Source organism: Amblyomma americanum, chromosome 2 (assembly GCF_052857255.1).
Source record: "Amblyomma americanum isolate KBUSLIRL-KWMA chromosome 2, ASM5285725v1, whole genome shotgun sequence".
Lineage (NCBI taxonomy): Eukaryota > Metazoa > Arthropoda > Arachnida > Ixodida > Ixodidae > Amblyomma > Amblyomma americanum.
The window spans coordinates 54,471,112-54,496,855 of NC_135498.1; positions in this window are offsets into that span (position 1 = coordinate 54,471,112).

Sequence of the window (25,744 nt, forward strand, 5' to 3'; positions counted from 1 at the left end):
GGCATAGCCATGTAGCGCAGTTGGAATAGGCGTCACTGTGTTATAAAAATATATTAAGCTTGAGCCAGAAGCGTTGTTCTTTAGAGCTTCTGTTTTTGAACGTGGCGAAAATAAACTGTTCAAAGCGCTCTCTTCCACTTACTTCTCGAGTTAAATACTTTCTTCGCGTTCTCTGCTCTTTTTCAATGTACGGAAGCAGACAAAACTAAAGAGCCCATCTGAATCTAATGGGCGCGTATAGCAATGTACGGCCTACACCTCCATGAGGGACATAAGGGAGACAGGACGGCGCACGAGTGCGTTTCTCTGTATACCTCTCTCGTGTTTGTCCGAAGTTGCGTTAACTCTTTTACCGAACAAAATGCACCAGCTATATATTATTATAATTGGTTTTGGGGGAAAGGAAATGGCGCAGGATCTGTCTCATATATCGTTGGACACCTGAACCGCGCCGTAAGGGAAGGGATAAAGGAGGGAGTGAAAGAAGGAAGAAAGAGGTGCCCGTAGTGGAGGGCTCCGGAACAATTTCGACCACCTGGGGATCTTTAACGTGCACTGACATCGCACAGCACACGGGCGCCTCAGCGTTTTTCCTCTATAAAAACGCAGCCGCCGCGGTCAGCTAGCCCCGCAACAATTTTCAGCGCGAAAGCGCTGTTCCGATCGGCAAACCTCGAACAAGATCTTGCGATGTCTGTATGCTTGCGGTGTATGTGTGTTTGGGCCCAAAACCTCACAAGCACCCAGTCGGGGATAAATATCTGCGACTGGGATTCGAACCCGCGGCGGCGCGAACAGATCAGCTTCGCTGGCCACTGCACAAGAGCACTATGCTATCGCTGCAGCCGAACATGCGTCGTGTTACACTGCAACACCCTCCCGCGCTGTGCATTGCACATAGTCTCCATCAACTGATACTACTATCAAACTAATACTCACGCTTTGAGATATGTGGCGGTAGTGAGAGAGAGATGTGCGCGGCATGCGTTGGCGTGGATAACGTTGTGTATAAAACACGACACTAGAGCAATACGCGTTGGCGTTGACAGCATTGTTGCAGAAACGCGGCACTGAAACATAGACCACAGGCGTACATTGGGTAATTTTGCATTGACTATGTAAAAATTGAAGACGCGCATAACTGGCGCCCTGTTACAGTGGACACCTCAATCGCGCATCCAGGTTCGTGGCAGTGGTGTCCACCTGCAAAACACTGCGCTTTCGCACATTGTTTCGTGCTTTGCAATGCTAATCCGCCAGTCATTTTTACTTGAGGGACATGAGATTAGCTTTGATCGGTAAGCGAATTGTAAGGTCCTGAACGGGGAACGATCTCACGTCCCCTCTCCTTTCACTGCACCCGCACTACACTGCAGGGGGAACGTAAAAGAAAAAGGGAGTGGAAAGGGGCAGGGAAAGAACGGTGGTACGAAGAGTACGCTCCTGGAACTATTAGCCGTTGGAAAACATTTCTTCGTCTACGACTTTACCAAGTAGCGTCGCCACGGCGTTATAATGTGGTGTTCACCCCTGGCGCGCAGAAAAAGGAGAGCCGCGTCATCGTGCGTGCTTCCGTGTACATGTCTCGACGTACCTCACGGCGCATCCGCTTGAACGAGAACGAAAAAAGACACGGACTAAAATCGCAGAGTTGGACAGAAAAACGAGAGACGACCGAGAAAGTGGGCGTGCGCGGCAAACTGTTGGGCGATGCAAACAAATCAGCGAGACTTCCACCCCTCGTAAACATTTCGGCCGGCCCATTGCAGCCCACTATCCAAGCCAAGCCAAGAGCTGAGACGACGACGAGACGGAGGGGACGACGGCGAAAGAGAGACATAACGGCGATGCCACACTCGCGGGGAAGATGGGCTGCCGGACGCCCTCTGGCGGTGGCTGCCGCGCTGTGCAACTGACACCTGTCTGTCTGTATATGTCTATTCATCCTTCTAGGCGTGCGAAAAGAGAGCCGGCTAAGATATACTGTGGCTGTCTGTCTGTATATGTCTATTCATCCTTCTAGGCGTGCGAAAAGACAGCCGGCTAAGATATACTGTGGCGGGTTCGGAGCCTCAGAAAAGAAGCCGCGCCAGCAAATGGAGATACGTTCTTTCGTTGAAATGATCCGGCCGCAGCCATTTACGAAGTCAATGCGGATCGTTACCGCACCCACCAACGACCGTATATAGATTCCGCGTGAGATGCGTCTCTTTTCCAGAAATAAAAGTGAACAAAAGGAAAGAGAATGGTGGGACTGGCATGAAACTGCGAGAACCACAATGGTAGCGTCATTCGAAAGGTTGGAATTAAAGCTTTTTTTTTTACTTTCTACTTCGCTCTTTCGCGCTGCGAATCTTGACGCCAGTAAACCTGGAATAAGAGCGTTTAAAAGCGCCAAAGCCAAAGCATAACAGTGAAAAAAATCGTTGAAAGGGGCATGGGCGTTGGTAATGGTATTAATGCATTACGTTCACGCCCATTATAAGAATTTCAGGTTTCGAGGTGAGAGAAAGGACTTTATTGCTCGCGTTTTCTAACCATATTCTACCCGCCGCGGTGGCTCAGTGGCTTTGGCGTTCAGCCGGTGATGCCAAGGTCGCGGTTTAGATCCTACGTTAAAGAACCCCAGGTGGCATAAATCAATTCTGAGTACTCCAGTACGGTAACTCTTGTAGCCGATGTGTCTCTTTCGGTACAGTAACTCCGCATAACAACCATGAATAATCTCATGTACCATATGGAGGTGTACGCAGCTCAGAGCTGAGCTATACGCTCACATTGCAATCAGGCGCGGTCTTTATTTTTGTTAACTTCCGTAGACTGAAAAACAAAACATCAGGGAACACGTAGAATGTCTTTCACTGTGAGGAGTAAGTAGTTACTCAGGTAATTTGTTACAGAGCACCTTTTCGGTATTTGGAAACACACATGATTTTTGAAAATTTTATGTTTGTGTAAAACAGGATTGAGTCTGAACTTTATTCGTTGCGAATGGTATTGGCAATTTCTCCCTGTAATTAAAATGGGACAAACTGCGTTCACGTTCAGCGGAATTGACTCCGTGATACATAAATTTCGAGCATTGGTTTATGCAGTCGCCATAAAGCAATGTCGTAGGGGCAAATATTATTATATCAAATTTTCTATGTGATGGCTCTTTATGCCCCGTTAGAGCGAATGAGGTAAAGTAGACAGAACGGGAAATCACACTTCTAAACGTATAATCTATCGGCGTCAGTTGTTTTAACAAATAATGACATCTAGCGGCACTGGCGAAGGTAATACATCGCTCGCGTGTGCACTAACATGACATCGCAGCATTTTGCTTCCTGTGCATCAGCCCCCTTAAAAAAAAAAGCAACTCCTGTACATGTTTCCAAAAAATAAGCTCTTCGCGCGGCACTTTTTCTGCCCTTCACGCCTGCGTGTTCGTGAAGATGCTAGCCATTTGTCTAAGCCAACATCTTCAGCCCAGGAGCTGCTATTAAGTGGGGCTCTCGAGGCAACTTCATTTGTCTTTAGTTCATTTTTAGCAGCCCTTCGAAATGACTGTGCTCCCAACTATTCCCGCAAGAGGCCCTCGCCTTCGCTCGCCTCCAGCCGGTCGCCGCGTATCCACGTGACAGGATACGTGATGGCCCATTGAAAGATAACAGCCGGATCTATCTGCCGGTGGAGGCCCTCTGGCGGTGGCCCCACTGGCCCCTACAGTTTATCAGTCATGCGGGCCCTAACCATATTGCCAGCTCCGTGCCACGTCTGGTCTTTTATTTCTGGCTGTCCAAAGCTGTACACGCATTGTGAGCACGTAAGCCCGACTACGGGCCGCTGAGTTTCTTCCGTGTGGCAAGGCGAGTCGATTTCAGCAGTTGGGCCCGATGGTTGAATTTTCTCCTGCTCATATTTCGTACCGTACTCGCGTTTTCATCCTCCCAAGTGAAATCCTAGAATCAATATTAGTTGGGGTATGGGTAGGACTGCACCTTTTTTATTTTCTTGTGGTTGGTACAGATCTGCAGAGAAAGCATTTCAGACATACTGGTTAGCGTGCTACGAGATCGGAACGCTCTGGAAAAAGTTCTTACTTCTTACCCGACATGGTTTGCTAAAAGATTTTTGGTTTGTTTATTTTTTTTTTACTGTTTCCCACGGTGACGTGCTACGGCATGTCTGCAATAGCACATTTAGATGCCTGTGTGGAACAGGAAATGAGAACAGAGACAGCACTTCTTGTACGTTTGCCGCATTGAGAGCAGAATTTGCGATCCGTCAGTTTGTTCCAGTAACGAGAAGTTTCTCCAGTCTCCCTGCCTTTCTTCCCATATTTTGGATTAGAGTGAAAAAGATGGTTGACCTGGAAGCTACAAGCACAACGACCAAGTAACGCTGTACCCGACCCTTCAGGCACCATAAAGTCACGATCGCGTAACTGAGCACTCAAATCAAAGCATTGACGAACTATTTAGGGGCGACTGTTAATATGGTCTGCAGTAACTGTAGCTCCACATGTTTTCGATAGAAGCATTCATTTCGTTCAAACGAAGCTTCGGTGAAGTATTGAAAGCATGTGCTTGGCACTAGTGAGTTCGGAAGCATCTGACCTGGAAAAATCTACTTATCGTAGTGATATGCCTTCCGACATATCAACATATCTGCACGAATACCTTCATGCGCATGCGAAAAGAGCAGACTATTTCTAAAGTTACAGCATGGCATCCTCTAGATTACTGGCAAAGTTGGGAAGCACACAAACAATTACTGCATTCATGGTGCCCTTGTATAGGAGTAATACAGATGTTTCCATTTCTCTTTGCTATCGTATGCTGGTGATCTATGTAATAAAAACTAAGTTGGAATGAACGAATGGAATGAATGAATGAATGAATGAATGAATGAATGAATGAATGAATGAATGAATGAATGAATTTAGCCTGCTTTGCTCGGGCCCCCTTGGGTTTAGCCATCTTCGTTGAGCAACGCAATGCGATGGAGCGCCTGCAGAGACAACCCGAACATCAGAGACCACGCGAGGAGGTGTGAATGGCCAGGGGTGAAAAAATGTGTCGCGTGCCAACGACTCTTAGCGTGCTGTTCACCCGAAAAGCATTACGAAAGCCTGTTTGTTTGGTGCGGTACAGCTAGCTTTGCAACATTGCCGGCTGCAAAGAAGAAGGATATAGCGAGGGATAGAAAAGACGAAAAAAAAAAACAAATAGAGAATGAAAGAAAATATAGAAAGAAATTGAGAAAGGAAGAAAAACTCACAGAATGGAGCAGCAGAAATCTTCAAAATTTAACGGACAGCGAAACTGGCAACGTTGGCTTGTTTGGACCGCTGTCGGGCATGAAGCGGTCCTACTAATCTACGACCCAGAACAAGAAGCACAGCTCTGGGCCGCGGATACCTTTAGTTAAAGCAGTCACTGGCGACGGTGAAGACGGTCATGACGCGGGCGGAGTGAGTCACGCGGCACAGCTGAGATAGAGTCCGTCGAGACGGCTCTCTTTAAGGCAACGGGGCGTCCCTTACGAAGTGGGCCAGCTAACTGCGCTCCGAAACTGTGGATGCGCTGCTTGTTTCCCCAACTCCTTTTTTGTTTCTGACAACGGCGAGCAGAAACCGCGATCTCTGCTCGTTGTCCGTGGAAATTGCTGAGGGAAGATTCTTTCCGCGCGAAGACGAGGTTTCTTTGACGGCGATATAAGAGGGTTCCTGCTCTTAACGGTTTAAGTTTCCTACTGTGGCCACAAATGAATTAAGAGCGAGCACGGAACAAAGGAAGATTAGCTGCCCGTAATTTTTCACGGGGCGACCGTATAACACGTCTTTTCTGTCCATCAGCGGTGCTTTAATTTAAGCTCGCCTTGTCATTAGCACAAAATGGAACAAGCGCGGGTCGTTCGCTTTGTCAGGCGCAGGATTTTTTTTATGAAATGCGTGGCTTTAAAGAATGCGGAGGCTACAGATCTTTAGCCATGTATGAGACGCACAGAAAAGTGGCCAGTGGCGCTGTAGGTGATCTTTTAGGGGTTCCGATGGGCCAAACATTCTTTCTCTCGGAGCATTTCGCAGATGCGTTACGGGCCGTCCACGGAGTTCTCACATCTTGCACTGATGTGGTCTGTTGGAAAGTAGTCAAGGAGCACAAACTTGAGATGAAGCCCGGGAGCTCAAGCTTAAGCTCAGCTTAAGTTAAGGGAAACCCAGCGCTGTGGAAAGAAAAATGATAGGTGTAACGTTAATTGGCGGGAAGAGGGCAGAGTGGGCGAGGGAACAAATGCGGGTTAATGACATCCTAGTCGTAATCAAAAGGAAGAAATGGGCTTGGGCGGGGCATGTAATGCGAAGGCAAGATAACTGCTCTTCCTTAAGGGTAACGGAGTGGATTCCAAGAGAAGGCAAGCGTAGCAGGGGGCGGCAGAAGGTTAGGTGGGCGGATGAGATCAAGAATTTTGCGAGAATGCGGTGGGCGCAGCTGGCAAAGGACAGTGTTAATTGGAGAGACATGGGAGATGCCTTTGCCCTGCAGTGAGCGTAGTCAGGCTGCTGCTGCTGCTGATGATGATGATGATGATTATCCCCCTCCAATCGGAATTCATCAAATCGTTTGAGTGCATAAAAATTACACACAATATGCAAACACAATGGCTGCATTATTTTGACATATCAGTCAAAGTTCATTCAAAATCTCCAACATGTTACAAGAAATATGGTGAACAAATTCGCACTAAGAGAATAGAGAACTATCATTTGCGTGTGTGTAACAGTACCGAGACTATTCTGGTGATCTGTTATGAAGATATTGTACATATTTGTTATTTCATGCATTCTCTTGTTATCGTTTTACTGCTGCCTGTCATCGCCGTGCCAAGCCGCTACGGGAGATGGGAGCTTTGTCAAGCCGCGTGCGCGGCTTTTTTTCCTTTCTCCTCAGCCATTGTACATGACTGAAATAAAACGAAGCACATTTTTAGTTGAGATTTGACCTTACTTTGCCTCTGCAATTTTGTGCTGCTGGCTGCCCGGATGCGATTGCGTTTCTAAGCTAGAACATGTCTGCCATTTTCGATCCTCGCACTAGCTGTAGATAAAAATATCTTGCAGTTAATATCTTTACCTCTTTAGCAGATAACGCCTACCTTGTGCCTAATAAGAAACTGGGATGAATTAGTCAGTTTTTTTCGCACACAGTATTATTGAGATTCTTGTCTTGCTTAACCCAGTGAAAGTCACCTCTAAGTTTTATATATTTCGAAAAAAGGAATATGTACATCCCTAAAGTGTTTTAGGTGGGGCTGCGAAAACACTTTACTTTCTCGTCATGTAGAAAAGCGAGAAGTCTGAGTGATATTTCATAACTCCCGCATCTTCTCATTTAATCCGATAGCTTATTTTGTTTTCAGGACACGCTATAAAGGCATGACCCGTTAAGTGAGCGACGGGCTAAATTTGCGCTGTGTCACGCTCTGCACATTGTGTGGAAGCCCGGTTTAAGCACTCGCGACGAGGCATCCAGAGTAACGAAAACAAACCACTGCCCTTAAACGTCCCAGTGCCGTATTAACCCCTTTTTTCTTTTCATGAAAAGCGCAGCCTTAATAAATCACCTAAATGTACTCCTCCTGGAGAGGAGGAGGAGGAGGAGGAGGAGGAGTAGGAGGAGGAGGAGGAGGAGGAAGAGGAAAGGCAGGGAGGTTAACCGTTAGAATAATCGGTTTGCTACCCTGCACGGAGTGAAATGGGTGAGGGGATAAAAAATAAAAGGAAAGGAGAGTCACTATGAAAAGTCAGCGTTCGTTAAAAGCCACAAGCCTATCGTGTTGCAGTAGTTATGAAGCAGCTACCAGCATGTGAAACATTCAGAATTGCGTGCGGTCCTGCCAGAAAGCATTCCAGAAAGTAAATATTTCTATTATGGTGCCAGGCGAAGTAGGAAAGAATAAATTTATTTTCCCAGTTCAACAAAAGTAGGGTAACCTCATTTAGGAAGAGTACCTCGACGTTTTAAATTTATATTTCATTTGATGAGAAGGTCTTTGTTGCCCCGTTCTGGCAATAGTGTATCTGGAAACAAAACAGAAAGAAAAGAAAGCGAGGGAAAGAGCGGAGCGCGAAAGTGCGCAGATTAATGTAATCCGCTGGACCAAGAGTGGGCCAGACTGGAACACTCGCTACCATCCATATTCATTAGACGCAGCGTAATTTGATTTTGCGAAGAAGCACCCCGCTGTGCGCTGCGCGCATTTTCCAGGTGCGTCGCTTGTCCAGAATGCATTGCGTGAAAGTAGTAGAACGCGAGCGCCGTATCTGAGTATAAAAGTAAATGGATTGCCTACTGCGTGGAGTGAAGGGTACAAGTATTTCACTGTAGACAGCACGTTGCTCTGTGGTAATCCCAATATGAATAACATAGAAAGGGAGACTTTACAAAGAGGTTCGCATCTACTAAATATTCTCTTAACATAACGTTCTGTTCGATACTCAATCCCCACTCAGCGACTTTTTGTTGGCTTTCTGCTTTTTAGCTACTGGCCACGTCTGTAAGCGTCTACGAAAAGTGTAAAGATACAAGCTGAACTCAATTGTATGTTAATTGCAGATAATTTTACATATCTGCACAACCATACACTTTGAAGCACTATTGCTTTCACTTGTAATGAATGGTGCAACAATCATTACAGCCACGGTATTTCATTTCTGACTCTTTCAGCCTGCCAAAAGAGTTACTGCTCAGGTGTGGCGGTGGCCTAATTGTATGACGCCTGGCAAATATTTTGTATTAATATAGCTCAGATTGAAGAAAGCTGTGTACTTTCCTTCCTAACTGCATGGCTGCACACAGGTCCTTTGCACTCAGGTTCTTTGGAAATATTCTTGTGTGTGAAATAGTCTGCACTTAGAAGGCCTCCCGTGAACACAATGGATGAGGGATACATGTTCGTAGGCTGCATGCAGAAGGTCACGTTGAAGCAACTGGGGCTATGCTGAGCATTTGCGTGAACATACAGCTACTCTGGAAATTTAATTTCTTTGGAGGTTGAAGCTCCAGTTCTCAGGTCAGTGGGTGGGTGCGAAGAAAACTTGCCCCTTGCCTTATTGCCCTTACTCGAAAAAAAGCAATCCTCCCCCTCCTCCGCCTCTTTTGTCGCGATAGCTACATTACGGTAGCATTTCGAGCCTTCAGCGTGGCGGCACCGTGGCTGCGCCGCCACGCTGTCACGTGGTTGGTCACGTGGTGCGGAGCAGCTGCCGCGCCGCGGCGCCATGGCTGATCACATGGTTCGTCAGGTGGGTTAGTCACGTGACCAAGTTCCACTCGGCCAGCCGTAGCTATCGCGTCACTCCAGGTTTAACCAGAGCTGAACCACCGCCATTTTTTTGTCCCGTTGTTATTTTTTTTTTCAGGACTCCCCGGCGAAAATACGCAAAGAAATTTGTCACTACTGCAAAGAGGATAATAAGTTGAGCATTGCACTGCATTGGTTCATTGTGTTGCGGCAGATGCGCGAACTCTATGGGCACTTGAAAAGTTAGCAATCTTAAAAAACAAAAATTACTGCAGCAATGCACGCTTTAGAGGATATAAATTGCGATGCAAAACTGCGAGGAACATAATACCAGCTGCTCCTGCTAAGGAACCGGATAGAGGAGAATCCGAAACAGAGTGACTTTCAAGGGCGCAAAATGTCGACAAAGAAAAATACTCTGAACAATCTCTGCGTCAAAGGAATCAGTAAAGAGAAGAAAGGTGACTGTAAACTGATAGTAAGGACACGGAAAGTGAATGCAAACATAGGTAATGCACATGCGAGTGTGTGTGCATGTATGTGTTTGTGTAAATTGCAAATTATGATCTTTAACTCCCCGAAGCGACACGTAAGCCAACGGGGACGCCGTAGTGGAGGGCTCCGGATTATTTAGGCCACGTGGGTTTCTTTAACGCGCGCTGACATCACACAGCACACGGGACTTTTTGTATTTGCTTCTATCAATACGACTGCCATGAGTGCGACCGTACTCGCGACGATGTAATAAGAAGCCTATTGCCAAAACCAGTAAGCCACGCCGGCAGGTATATGCGTGCGTGCAAGTACAGGCTGTTTCAGTGGAAGGTGAACCAGGATTTAAAAAAAAAAAAACCTTGTTGAAGCATAACCAGGGCTTCTGCGACATTGTAATGCCAGTGATGACGAACATTAGAAACGAGCTGAATCATGGCAACTATTAAGCTGGTTGGCTAATTTCTCATAGCCGACTTTCGTCATTAGAGTCGCCATTCCAAAATTCCAAAATTTCAAAAACGTGGTTAAGTTCACCGATGTTCCTCAACAAATGTTTTCGGCCTTTGCTTGTGCGATTTAAACATTGCGCGCTCTTGGCGTGCTCATTTCGCAGGATACCACTCCACGTCACTCCACGGCGCATGTGCCAAGTGACGTTTTTTTCCCACCCGCGTTAGATCCCCTGAGCTGCCGGGTACCCACCGGTTTTTCATTTTGTGGTAGATTTCCTCCGGCCTTGTTTTTGGCCCTTCTTTGATGAAATGCTTGGGACTCGGACAAAACCATTGCTCTGATGGTCATTCATTCTTTCCGACATCAAATTTAAATCCTTTAGTGCGGTAAACCCACTTGTGGCCCTTATTTGTGTAGCAGTGCTTGCCCAAACTCAGAGTTACGCCATTTGAAAGTGAGGACTGCTTTCCTAAGCCATACACCATGCAAAGCCGAGCATCTGGTCGGGGGTAATAAGGGGGGGGGGGGGGAGAAAACCTGTTGATAGCCGCCCGTGACTGGGAGTCGCACAAACCACCTTCTGGAGCCTAGGCGTATTGACCCTGTCTGCACTCCACTCAGTCACCACACTGCATGTAAAGTAAATTCTTCCGCGCCCCCCACGCACAGCCATCGTATTCCTTAGAGAGCCCGGGCCACTGCTTTTGCAGCACTCTGCCTAATGGTGAATTCCAATCGCAGGGCCGGAGCGGTCTGCACGCTCTGTGACAGAGCGCCTGAATCCGGCGCAGAGCGCGCGACCTGAAATTGCGATTGGAGTACACTTGCTCTGGCCAGAGCATGTAGGGCGCCGCTATCGCCGCTGAATAAGAACGTCACGCAAACTTCCGGTCGGATCCGCCGATTTCGGCGGAGCAGTCCCGACTGCTCCACGGAGCAATCTCGGCTCGGCAACCGCTCCCTGTTTACGATTGGAAGACGCGATCCGTGCCTCAGATCTGCGTTTGGAATACAGTTGCTCCGAAAAGAGCAGAAAACGTTGCTCCCGAAGTGCTCCAACTCTGCGATTGGAAGTCACCATAAGATTACGACCGCTTCTGGTAGGTTACGTAACACACCGGTTTAGAACACACCGGACCGCGCTTACGTGCAGCCTCAACCTAACCACTAAAACCATGCTGGGACCTAGACCTGGCACTCACAAGAAAGTTTTTTCTCTCTCTCCCTCTCTCTCGTCTAACGCAACATATAACGCAACCAACACGTAAAATACAGTTAGTAAAGGACGTGTTCAGGAAAGACGGAGACTTCGCGTTCTGTTAGCGCCCGAAGTGCGGGAGGTGCTATCTCTCGTCTACCGTCTAGGAAGCCATTGTGGAATTTATGGCGCGATTTCACCATACCTTCTATTTTTGTTCTTACGAGAGGTGAAACATTTGTTTCGCATTCCTCTGAATTCGTTTCATGGGGAAAAAATCTAGTATGCGACGGCCGCTATTCCATATACGACGCATTAGTTTGTGTAATTCAATTCTAAGAAATTTATTCAGTTAAGATCACAGGATTCTGAGAAGGATTACGTATCACGGAGTTCTCCGCAAATACTGCAGCGTCACCGATATCATATCGAACGCCAACCTCTTACGGTAGAACCATGCAGACAGGCGTCTTGAAGCTGGATCAGTGGTCGGTATATGTTAGAAACAGCATGAATTACTCTATAAGTGAGTAAAAATGTAGTAAGCAGTCCTCTAGCTCAGTCACTTTTAGGGGCAGGGTATGGTGCCCATGCTTCGGAGTATCTTTAGATCTCTAAACACGTTGAATGCTTACTGCTGGCAACGGAGGCATATTCCCAAAGCGTAGTTACCATAAGTAGTTAGCGATGGAAGGAGATTCTTAAGCGCAGCACCGGACGTCTTGAGGTTAGCAATTATAGGGGATTGAAACCTGGATTAAAATCTTCGTAAATGCCAGAGCTTCAGACGTTTTGGAGAGTGAATATGCTTCTTATGCTAAGTTTAAGTGAGTCCGCATTCTTGGTAATGGAAATCTACTCCTTGGCATGGAGTAGAATTCGCCAGTGGATGGCTTACTCCCATTCTCCCGTTTTGGGGAATGCGTGCGACGACTGTGTGCACTTCCAAGAATGGCCATGGCCGGAGAGCAAACGTCCGCCTTCTGCAACCCTAGTCGTGTTTTTATAAACGTCGGGGCGGAAACGTTGGAAAGCGTAAAACTTATCTTTTTGAACAATGCAATTTTCTTATCTTCGTCAAATGCCAGCTTATGAATATTAATAGCACGCGACAGGCGTACCCGCCACGCAGAAGTCAAGGTTACGTGTTACTGACAGTTTTGGCTGGCACCGACATGGAGATATTGATGACCCAATCTTAGTTCTCCATGCTGCTGATGCGAGGCCATCAACACAATGATATCTGAACCAAATGGGGGATCGCGAGAGCGTGCACGACTTGAAGAGGGAGAAAAGTAAACAAATAAATAAATTAGGAGAGAAAGCAGAGATGAGAAAAAAGGAACAAGGAAGTGGTCGGTTAGTCTAGCTCACTGGCAAATGTGGTTCTGAATGCAACCAGATGGAGTAGTAGATGGCTCGGGGTTAGTCGCTTGTTTGCTCTCTGTGCGGCGAGGATCACTTACACCGTGCGAAGATGTATGCGCAGTACGTGCCTATGCGGACTTCGCAAGAGAGAACTGCAGCAGACAACGCGGCATGTTTCGTCTGGGCGTCTGGGGCTGTTCTCCTATCCATCAGCACTTCGCACGTCTTCTCCGATTATATGGTGTAGCACGCCGGAGGCAAACACAAGAGCGGTCTTTTCCCGGCGTTCACTCTATCCATCGACTCAGCGTCTTTTCTTCAGAATAAGGCTAAAACAGCGCACCTGCACAAGGACGTGGAAAGATCAGACGGCCGAGAGCACCTTCCTTCGTCCTTGTGCAGCTGCACTGTTTTAGTCTTCTCATGTCATACCAACCTGTCCATGAGTCTGCGTTGTTGTCTTTTCTTCACCTGGCGCTGCCATGCGGAACCGCCGAAGGCAGCAGCGGCAAGTGTGCAAATCTGTGCACAGGAATACGAGAAAAGGTAATGAATCTCGCGTCGAAAATAATAAGGCCAATGATAAACTGAAGGAACTGCGCACTCTTGACGTGGGATTTTGCCCGGAGTGCTTTTTAAGTTAATATGCGCCACTCGAGGTATGGATCGCATGTCGCCTCATAGATCTGCTATTAGTACCTGACAGATGGCAGCATTACGGCTGGCCTAAGAAGGTTGCATCGGGAGGCCATTGTGACTGGCGCCGTTGTCCGCCTGCAGTCCCTCCTTAGGTCGCAAATCTAACTGAACTATGACCTCGGTGGCCTAGTGGTCTGAGCATCCGCCTCGCAGGCGGGAGGTGTGGGGTTCGATCCCCAGTGCCGCCGGGTACCCACCGGTGATACAATGGGTACAAGCTTTCCCCTGGTCTGGTACTCGGCTTATTTAGGGTGAAATGCTTCGGAAATAGGCCTGTTACCTCATCGTGAGAACAAGAAAAATACCTTGTGCCATGGCGATCTTCGGCCACAGAAGACCTTGCGGTATAAAAATCCATAGTTATCACCATCCTTAACTCTGACCGGCTATCACTTGGTACTTGGGATGGTTGTAAGGGGAAGCGCTTGTGTACAAAAATTATCTGAAAGCGCAAGGAGTGCATTGCACTACATTATCCACTTGGCGTACATTATGGGTTTAGTAGTTTTGGGGCGACGAAATGCCGCAGTAACTATCTGACTTTGTGGTGGACACCTCAACGTCGTCGTGAGGGAATGCAGCAAGCTGGAAGAGAAATAAGAAAGGGGCGAAAGAGCTGCCGTTGAGCAGGTTTCCGGAATACTTTAGACCAGCTGCGGTTATTTAACGTACACTGACATCACGTAGCACGTGGTCGCCTTTCGCGTGGCGCCTCGACCAAAAAAAGAGCCCCACAGGCACCCGTGTGCTGTGCGATGTAAGTGTACGTGAAAGATCCCCAGGTGGCTGAAATTATTCCGGAGCAGGTAAGTTGCAACTTCCATCTGCGGTGAAGGAGAAGAAGGTGTTGAAAAAGGAAAAAAAATTGGTGTTGATTTAGCTTTGGTTAAACCTGGAGTGACGCGATAGCTACAGCTGGCCAAGTGGAACTTGGTCACGTTACCAACGACGTGACGAAACACGTGATCAGCGACGGCATCGCGCCCTCGGCAGCTGCTCCGCACCACTTGACCAACCACGTGACAGTGTGGCGGCGCAGCCACAGGGTGGCAACGCCGCCACGCTGTAAGACTCGAAACGCTACCGTAATGTAGCTATCGCTACCAAAACGCGTTAACTGTCCCCTATTGCGTGGACATCTAAAGCGCACCTCGAAGGGTAGATATAAGCAGAGGGGAAGAAGTGGGTGCACAAAACCAGGCGAATCGGTTGGTTTACCCTACTTCGCACAGGACGGTGGGATAGTTGCGCATCTATGCCTGCACCCAGATGCACTTATAAGATAAAGTACGTTGCAGGAAAGGAGGTGAATCAGTGGTTCTCGGGGAAGACGTAACATCCAGAAAACGACGCTCGAGGATGAAGATCCGAGCTTTGGGCCGCCAATTACAAGTACGCGTTCAAGCACCACATTATGCGTGTAATAATCCATTCGCTGCTCTTGCGTTCAGGCACATGGGAAGCTTTCGCCATTTCGGTGCGCCCGTGTGCTGGAACGTCATTTTAACACGAGAGCATTAAAGGCCCCCGTTACGCAGAAAATCCGGCGTCGGCGTTGTGAGCGATAAATTGGGTGGCGTAGGGTGGCCCAGGAGGCCACCCCAGGAGAAGCAACCTAGGTGGGCAGCCTAGGTCACGTGACCTTATGGGTGTCATCACAACGCACCCACCGGATTGTGAGCAAACTTACTAGCCTGGCAGGTGGCAGTTAATTAATGGTTGGTCGTTAGAGGTTGCGCGGGAAGATCAACTTGTGTCGCTCAAGACTCACTGGTGGCAGCACCTGCCGTCGTCGTAGCACAGTGGTGCATCCCTTAACCATTGCACCATTGCGTAAGGAGTGGTATGAGGTCTCCCAGGGTCATATGAATGTAAAGTTGAGAATCGCGACTTCCGCACATATGGTCAATAGCTCATTAACGCTCTCGCTTCATTATATGCTTAAGGCAGATCTTAAGTATCCCCTCATTTTTTTGTCGTATATCTAAAAAAATAAAAAAAACAAGTGCGGCGAGCTACTTCAGCGCGTCATGAACAATCTTTACAGGGTATGCACCTACTGATATTTAAATTAGGTGCGTTGTCTAGAGCGTTTTTTTTTATTCCTGAATTTCTACAACGTGTGCGGCACATTCTTGGCAGAACTTTGTGGCTATCATATGCGAATGAACTCGCTTTGGTCTTTCGCTTTGTTGTGCCGTCCACATCACATTCCGTACTCTGAGCGTTCCTACACGACGTATTAAAGGGCTGTGTGTGTTGTAGGCCACGCCTCTTTTTCAATAGCTGTGAGCGAGTTATGTACTCCCATGGCTCTTACAATCGAACCGTCAAGATATGCGAATTTGGAGCTAGTGTGAAGGTGATTTAGGACTGCAAGCGGTATTATGAATTACGAGTTCACATTCATTCGTCTTAGTGAAGTTTATTCTCTCTCTCACCTGCTCCTTGTGTAAAGAGAATTCTATCGCAGTGGAAGCCTATCTCTAACAGGAACAGGGCAGATTCATAAAGACAGCAAATCGAGAATGGAGGTTTTATTAGAATTACAGTCTGTACATGCTGTGCTTGTGGACAAGAATAACCAAAGGAAGCGAACACGTCTACGTGATACCGGGGCTTGGTTGTATTTGCTTTATTTAATTCGTTGGCATGTGGAATGGTTTACTAAGTGCACATTCAGTACTTTGGCGCTGTACTTTGCCACGGCTGCAGATTGGTGCCTCAACAACATTTGGCGCCACGTCAAGACGAAGGTGCGTTTTCGCGCGGTGCGCCGATACAACACACCGAAGCCGAAATTGCGATCGCTAAAATGCCGACCCCTTGGGACGCTCTTCGCTTCCGAACTCAGCAAGTAAAAAAAAGCGATCACGCCGCGCTAATCTTGCCAGGGCTGAGTCGAGACACGCCAGGGAGGACGCCAAGGTAACTCTGACGGTAGAAGAACGGGAACGTCCGGCAGCAGAACTTATGTCGTGGTTAGCGAAAGGCTCAGTCTCCTTACCCCTCACTGCTGTGAATTTGTGGCGCCATGTGGGGCGTCGGCCCCGTTTTGTTGTTTTGTCTCACTGTCTGTATGGCAGTCGGGCATCGCCGACAGCGGCGGCGGTAGAGTGGAACGCATTATACTTTTATGAATCGCCCATGAGGGCTTCTTTTCCGGAGTCGCTGTCAGGGGCCTCCATAACGGTAATGAAAATGCAATATCCCTTTGCGCCGGACGGAGCCATGACAGCGGCAGGGACGAACAAAAAAGAGACACGTGGGAATGGCGAGGGAAGAAAAAATAGAGAACATGAAAAAGCCGGTCTTATCCAGCTCCACACCATGGAAGCAGTGACACCTTTATTCTTTTTCCCTCCCTGCGCATCGCCTATTACTGATGTACGATCTCGCACCTAGTCTTGAGGCCTCGTAGTAGAACCTTATTCGTAATAGCTCCGCAAAACAAAGGTGGCTCTCTTCTCCATCTTTTCATTAAGGGATCCCAAATGTTGCCGCTTAAGCAAAGCGCTAGGGCATGCGTATTGAGTGTAGGCGGCGCAGTTTGGTTTGTTCTGCATGTTGAGGGAAGTTGGCGTGCAGGAGCGAGGAGGTTGCTTTTTCTGATGCCTTAACTATAGGAGTGTCATCAGTTAAATAGCGTTCGAAGTATATTGCATTTGCTGCTCACAGCTGCTAAATTGTCTGTTGTTTTAGTATGTATAGACGTGTAATCGTACTTTGGAGAGAGAAAAAAATACCTTTATTGGCTACACCCAGAGGTGTTGGAGCGCTAAGTATAGGGCCTCTTTTGCCCTAACTATCCGCCTGCCCGGATAGGTACGAGAAGGCGGGCATGAATCGGCTCGATGGCTTGATTTAAGTAACATGGACCGGCAAGAAGGTATTCAGGTAAAGCCAGCAACAAAGGAAACTTTCAGATGATGGTGAAAGATAAAGACCTAATAGTAATGATGTGCGGCTCCCTGTTCTTTGCCTAATGCACCATACCGGATGGGCGCCATCCACGTAGCTTATTTTCGCTTTTAGAAGCTTATTTTTGCAAAATTAGGAAGTTCCAGCTGAGAAATAAAGCACCGAACTAGAATATCGTTACGGAGGGAGTGCATGATGCGCTAGAAGATCAGGACAAGCTGCTGACAACAGTTTCAACGTCATTTTCAAACGGACGATGGGTCCCGTCCGTTAGACGGGGAGCCAAGTGTCGGCACAAATAAGAGAGGAGCTTCGTGTATATTATGCTGTTTTCCTTCAAGAACGCCTCTTAGCACACAGCCGTCTACGATGGAAAGTGAAACCTCGAGAAACCCTAGAAGACTTTGAGCATCGCGCGATTCCTACCTATATGGCAGCCCGCTTCAATTTCGGTCCGAAACAAACCCTGAAAGTCGTGGAGGAGCCCGCGGTAGCTAACGCCGGGTTAATTTTTCCTGTCTCCGGCGGTTGGAGCCCGTTGCGTTTGTGGGTGGTCGGGCATCTCGTAAGCGGGGCTGCAGCATTGGGCGATCTTGATGCCCTCCCTGTCCTGACCCTGCAGAAGGATCAGAGCAAAAACTCCCTGTCCCCATTCCCATCCAAATTCCCGTAACCCGTTTATCCAACCCCTTCCGCTATGTCCCAGGGGAGATCAGGGGAGTCTCCCCGAGCCCGCTGCCCCGGCTGTGGATAGCTGTTTGCCTTTTATGCGTTGCATATTGCAATCACTCAGTTCAGCCCTTGGGCGCGGCCGGGCAGCCACCATTGACCTTCAGCGCAACCACGTGACGTGACGTCACGACAGCCGGAGGAAAAGCTGGGCCCCAACTCGCGCGGTCGCGCGCGGCCGCAGCCACCACCTGACTCCCGCTCCTCCCGCTAGGGGCGCTGCGCCGGTGCGTGACGTCACGGAGGAAAAGCTGGGCCCCTACATGCACTCTACATTTAACAAAGCAAGGAGGGGAAAGAGAGCTGAGGCGCTCACCAAACGCTTCGGCGAAATGAATGAGAAAACAGTGGCCTACACGGATGCGGCTAGCGGGAAACTGGGAGCAGCGGTGGCAACGGTCGTTAGTGGCCGGGGTACAGCTGTCTCTTCCGCAACCATACGCAGTCGAAATCCAGAGTCGGCTGAAGAAGTTGCAATAGCGCTCGCTTGCGTGGGAACGGAGGCACAATACATAATTAGTGATAGCAAGACTGCTATCCAAAATTATGCCCGAGGCAGAATAACTCAGGAAGCACTGCGAATCCTAGAGGGACGCAGAATAAACAGAAATATTAGTCTCGTTGGACACCAGCCCACGAGGCAGTTCCAGGAAACGAGGCGGCAAACGCCCTGGCTCGAGATCTCTACTTCCGAGCCGCGGCAGGACCGCCCGATAGCAAGGAACTGGTCGAGAGACTGATAAATTACACAGAAATAGTGGAAAATTACAAACTAAACAGGAGACTCTTTCCTCCCCCGGACAAAGAGCTCACTAACACAGAGGCTACGGCTTGGAGGAGACTACAGGCAAAAAATTTCATAGACCCAGTGTGGGCATCACATGTCTTAAAAGATGAGGATATGGATGATAAAAGTGTAGGAAGTGTGGGGAGAGGGGGACCCTCGACCATGTGATTTGGGAATGTGCGGATTCTCCAGGGTTCCGAGAGAACATAGACAGTAGAGAGGCCTGGGAAACCCTTCTGCAAAGCACGGACCCCGTCGTGCAGAAGAAAGCGGTCCATCTGGCGATAGCTGCCGCGAGGAGTCAGAAGCTCCTTGCCTGTCTCTAGTCGCGGAGGTCCCGGCCCCTGCCCCTCGGCCTGCGTGCCGGAGGTAGGGAGTAGGGGGCCTCCATTCTGATGGCAAATAAAGGTTCATCATCATCATCATCTGGGCCCCAACTGGCGTGGTCGCGCGCGGCCGCAGCCACCACCTGACTCCCGCTCCTCCCGCTAGGGGCGCTGCGCTATGATTGACGTCACGGCATATGTATAAAAGAGCTGCGCTCCTTCGCCGCGACAGTCTTATACCCCTGTCACACGGGAATTTCGAGGGCCCTCGAACCGATAGTCTATCGACTCAAAGGCGATCGAGCGCTGCTACACGGGCAGTTTCAATGGCGATCGAGTCAATAGCCTATCGAGTCAACGGAGCAGCACGGAACTCCATCGAGATATGCAACTCATTCTTGGCTTAACCAAGCTAAGCCTGGCCATTTTTTACCCCCCCCCCCCCCATCCCCTCATTTGTTTTTTCATTTTTCCCACCTACGGGTGATAAAATGATATCATTGCCTTCGGGCCTTTTCATTTATTTTCAGAATGGGATACGCCTGTTGTACGTTAGTGGTGCAGGCAGGGGCTTATTATTTTTCATTCATTATAGGTTGCCCCAACCTAACAACTGTCGATCTAAACCAGATAGCACCTGATATCACGATTTTTAGCCGGCCCAGAATAGTGTGCGCCTCCTGATACCACATTTTTTTCGCGCTTTGCTTGGAGTGGTATCGCACCTGTGGCGTGTACTGAAACTGGAGGGAGCACTTAAGCTACGCCTTAAGGGTATGATGCGGTAGGGTTAATGTGCTTATACTCATATATGTAGAATTTGTCCTTCCCTAACCAACTTGCCCATCAATCTGCGTCGTTGCTTGCTCTATAGTTTCGCTTTTCATAGCCTCCTTCAAACTACTGGACCGTTCTGCGCAAGTAGAACGGCGAGCGAACTCCGTCTTTTTTGTCAGTGCTGCACTAAGTCTCGGGCTACTTTTCCAACCCAATCAGTTCTGCGCAGAGCAGATGCCACGCTTAAACTCCTTTGATTCTCTTTCGGGAAGAGTCTTGAAAAAAACTTCGCCCCACTCAACTGCGACGCTCCCACGGCCGCAGCGGCAAAGTGAGGCACGGAATCAATAGGCGCTAGTGGCAGCTGTGAGCAGAATGAAAAATGGGTGCCCGCACAGCCAAAGAAGGCGGCGCGACGAGGCCACTGTTTGTCAAGGCCTGGCTTTCTTGCCGCCGCAGCAAAGCAGCGCAGTCAACTGCTGCTGCTGTGGTGCGAGACAGATGAGGTGCGTGCACCATCGATTGTGTGCGCTTTCTAGCGTTCGGCTGTAGGCGCATTCCCGACGTGCCTCTCCTCCCCGTCGAGGCGCTCCGAGCCGCACGGCGTCCCGTTCCGGAGCGGTCTGCCGCTCTCTATGCAAAATGGCTCTAATGACGAGCTGTCACCGAGCGCGCACCGCCACCGTGGCCTGACTTTCGCCTTGTGTTCGGGGCAGTCTGGCGGTAACCGAGCGGTGTCGTTCATGCTAGACCGGACTCGCATGACACACCAGGCCAAGCGCAGGTTGCGAGTGCTGCTTTTCACGAAGAAAGTTGGGCTGAAAATACATTGCACTAATCTCTATGCTGGAACTTTTATTTACCTGACCTGATGCGTCCTTTAATGTATTTTTGATCCTGTTCCGCGCCCGCATTGCTTCGAATCTCGCTGGAGTTCTCGGTATGGTAATTTGCTTTAGTGCGTTTGCATTTACGGTGGCCATTCCCCGCAGTTGGGCTTTGTGTGTTTGTTTGTTTGTCTGAAGCCTGTTTCGGGGAGGGCTGATCACCTGCCCACTGCTTGGTGGGCTGCACACCGTGTCAGGTGGCAGCCTATTTAATCGTGTGAGGCTGCTCACGAAGAGCGACTTGGGTCGCATCTCAACCCAAGTCCCACCGATGGCAGCACCTGCCATAGCATCTGCCTTATCCCACTGCGCCACTGCTCACCTGCACGCCGCGTGGCTTACTTGACCAGGTTAACCAGTGGCAAGCAGGCGAAAAGCTGGGGCACTGCGCCACTGCTCACCTTACGTACTGGCGGCTTACTTGTCAAAGTGCAACATGTGGACAGGTTAGTAGAGCTGCAGTGGCACAAGGCAGGCGATATGGCAGGTGTTGCCATGTTCTCCTTTTACTTTTGCATGAAAGAACGCGCACACCAACAGCCACCTTAGCCCAGCAAAGTATCGCAGCGCCGAAACATATCATGCCGCGGTGCCCAGCGCTACGTTTTTCGCTTGCCTCGTGCGTTTGCCCCTAATGAAAAGTGCGGTGGGTCTTTCACTGCCTCTTTCCAGACACAATCTGCTGTTCACCTCTTTTCCCAAGGTTCTGGCTAATTGTTCACCGCTTGATGTGCGCGACGCGCAAGGCGGCGATTCGCATTTCTACGGAAAGGAGGGGCTTGCCGACCGGCGCGACAGCGCCGTCCTAAGTCATAAGTCATAACGGCATGTATCTGCGTTATGAGGTGTCTACCTGCTCATTACCTGAGCTATCGTTACCTGAGCTGCTAGTTACCTCAGCTACCTGAGCTATCTACCAGGTCGTTCACTGTACTGTCCCCTATCCCTAATTACGCACGCGCCTACACACACGCGCGCAAACGACCTCTCATTCCTACCGAAGCGGCAACTATAAAATTGCTTTCCGGTACCCGTCGCCTTAATTTTCTTCTCGGCATTAGCGCGGCGCCAGCCAAATTAGCTAAGACGTCCTCTCCGCAACAGAATGAGATCCTGCAGTGGCTGCATTCTGATAAGAACTGGTAAAAACAATACAGAAATTTTTTTTAGAGAAATCCTTTTCATTAACGGGAGAGTCTCTGCTGCATGGCTCATTACCCAATTAGCCCATGTCCGCTGCAGCACAATGAATTACCACTTTCTAGGTTCTTTTCGATGGTACGCGTTTTTAAGAACTCCTCCTCCTACTCCGAAGTTCGGCTGAAGCTCGGCTGAAAAGGCCGTCCATATCGAGCCGCGTTGACGTAAATTGCCTCCGCGCGGATGATTCTCTCTTTCTGCTTTGCGTAGAAGCAGAAAATTCCTTTATCCCACGAGACAGGCATAGAGTATATCATTCGCTTTTCGTTTCTCAGAATCAATCAGCACATGCTTTGTTTATAACCTTCCAGATCACTGTTCTGGTACAGATAATTGCGTACTTTGAAAAGCAGAATGCGTTTTCAAAAATGGTAGTAACTCTTCTTACTCGCCTACACGTTAGTAAGTGTAACACCGCATAAGGACCACGACGCACTGCTGCAGAGCGATTTGTCTTGGGGAGAAATTTTTGAACGCGCGATTAATTTCCCGCTTATTCCTCCCCTAGGCGTGTATCCGAAGGGAAACAGCAGTGATCAACCGGCGCTGAAAGAACAGTGCAAATCACTCGGAAACCCCACCGGGCTAGTTATATTCTCGTGAAACGGTGCGCAATCGCACGAGAGAGATTTCCGCATGGAAAGCGTTCTCGACGTACGAAACACTCTAGATTACAGTGCCGGGCAACATTAGCGCCCTGAAACAGCCTTATAAGGATCCTCTACTGCCACGAGGTAATGAAATGAGCGGGAAGCTTCCAAGAGGTCGTTCCTTGAAGATTGTCATTTGTGCCAGAATAATTAGGAAAGAATGAAACAAAACCGCCAGGAACAAGTGGGCTGGGATTTCAATTGTTGAGGGTTATGCATCAATCTCGTCTCGCGACAGGTAAAGGGATTTGAAATTAGCTGTTGAAGATTTAGATTGAGGAATTTTTTTATCCATGCAAATGGTCTTGTTTTGAAAACATTGCCGCGCTGCGCGTGGAGAGACAACATTAGCGAGTTTAGTTTGTGCGAAGGTTTTCTTACTGACACAACATTTTTGCTGAGAAGATAACAAAGTTAGCATTAAGCACATTGGAAACATCGCCCACCCTGAAATGTTGCATGAGTTGGATGCGAACCCATGGAAATCAGTAGACTGTAGCGCCATCATCTATAGAGGTAGGGAACTCTGGCGCCTTCGACAGGTGGCTACCACTCCTTGTCACACTTAAAGCCGCCTTTAATAAATATAGCTGCCCCCCCCCCCCCCTCCCACCCCTCAAGAGCCCTTGGTGTCTGCAGCGTACACTACTAAGTTCGTATTCACCTTCGACATCATTTTTTCTGTGGACTTACGAGTTATCTCGGCCGTTGTCACCACCGTTAAAGTCGCCTCGTGTCAGCCTGCAGTGCTATGAAAACCTCCTAGCTTGGCGCAACAGCACAGCCTTGACTTCGTGAGCTAAACTTTACGCAGCTGTGGTTACTGAGAGGCGTGAAGATGTTTCTTAAGAAGCTTGATTCTTGGCATCTCGTAGCTCCATCGAAAGCACAGCAAGACGGCCTCGTGCTTCGAAACGTTAGTCAGCATGCGACCTGTATGGAGGATTTGTTTGCTAGATATATTTGTTATATTCTCGTGCTTTCCCTAATGTCCGCGCCCCCATCTATAGTTTCTAGCAGAGTGGACAAAATTAAATAAAATTTCATGCCTAAAGGGCATGCCATAAAGCCCATAGCTGTTATGCACGCTATTGTACCGGAATTGCAAGAAAAGTGTGATCTCTTGCCCGCGCAACCGCTCCTCTTTCGACGCTGCACAAAGGCGCTCGGCGCGGAACGCGGCACAAAACACGGGAAGCGCGCGCGCGGCGATCCATTCTCCTCTGACCACCACGCGTTGTCATCGGCCGCTGCCCGGAGCGTTATCTTCCAAACAGGCGTGCCACCCGTTGGCTGGACGCCGCGTCGCCCGCTTCTTGCTTGCTAGATGAGTCTTGAAGAAAAATTCAATTGACTAAACTTGGCCGCTACAGTCTTGCTCGCCCGAGCTCGGTGACAGCACGCGTGTTGTTCTCGTGGATTTATCTCGGGGCCGACAAGGACGAGCGCGGGGGGCTAAATATGAAAGAAAGCAGCTCGATATTTTTCAGAGGCTTGGCCTAAGCATAGCTTGCCCCATTTTTCGCAGTGGAACACGCGTGGTATGAACACACTCCTTGGTAGAACTGCATCAGCGAGCGAAGCTAACCGCGTGTGGGCGGGCGACATCGCAGTATATCACACGGTGCCTGGTTCTGCAGTCTCTCGCTGCGACGCTGTACTGACCAGCCGACAGACCGTCGAAGACGGGTGAATCATATCGAGTGTTCCAATCGGTGGTCTAGAGCAACTTTTCTTGCTCCGAGAAACCGAAATCTGTGTTTCAGTGGGTTATTTTCATTGAGATCGAGAGTTTTGGTGAGACCGCGAATGTTTATCTGGCTCCTTAGCGGATTCGGAAAGCTATTCCGGATTGCTGTTTGCAATACGCCATTAGATAGGCAGTTACAGGGTCATTCGTGGGCACTTTGGCTCTATTTTGGCTGTATTTTGAATCAATAGGGGGCCATGTTCATTGTACAAGGCATTCCATTCTTATTATCCTATTTATCGCTCTCAATCGGGCCGATCTCATTTTGTGCCTGTACCTTCTGTCTCTGCTGCGGTCTAGACCAAGTGCAGACCACACCCCAATGAAAGCTTCCACACTCGCACAAAACCAGAGTCGACGAGTGAAGTGCGACACATAACCATGTTATAGGTACCGCTCTTGAACGTACCAAATATACAGGCACTAAATGGAGATTGTGCCGGACGGCCCAGTTTCTGTGCTGGTGGTGTTCGCGTTAGTCAACTTTTAAGCTCTGATGGACTAACATATATCACGAGAACGACAATTCCTTTAGATTTGAACACTTTAGGCTTGCGCGCACTCATATGCAACAACAAAAGAAAGGGAAAAAAAATTACTCGTAAAATGAACCCTGCTGAACCCCTGCTGGACTCCTGCTGGAGAGCGTCTATAGTATGTGCTAAGAAGCCGAAATCCTCTCCTAATCTCTCGTTGGTAGAGAAGGAGCCCCGGAGTGGTGGACGAGTCGTCGTGGCAAAGCCGATCTCCGAGGAATTCGTCGGGCCCAATAATTCGCCACTCCGCCTTGGAACAAACAAGCCTGCTTGCTTTGATTAACTTTGTAATAAGAGAGTAATTAATCATTGGCATTGACACAAGCGCAGCGAAACGGCTACAAAAAAAAAGGGCTATACAGCATTCTCATAAACATCGCAGTTAAAGAAAAATTCGTCCTGGTCCAGGGTTCAAACCCGGGAGCACCGCTTCCCGGAGAAGTCGCTCTACCAACTTTGCTTGAGCCCCTGGATTGGTTGCCTTTTCTCTTAACAATAGGTCTTACACTATTGTTTCTGCGTCCTTGCCAGGGGAATGCAGGGTGTCCTCGCTGACTGAGTCGACTCCCCCATCCCTAGAGAGCGCGCTATTAGAAGCCGCAGGCACGCGGTAGACACGTATTTGACCTCGCCCTTTCGACGCCGGGCGTCTCGGATTCGCTCATCTCTCGCCGGGCCCA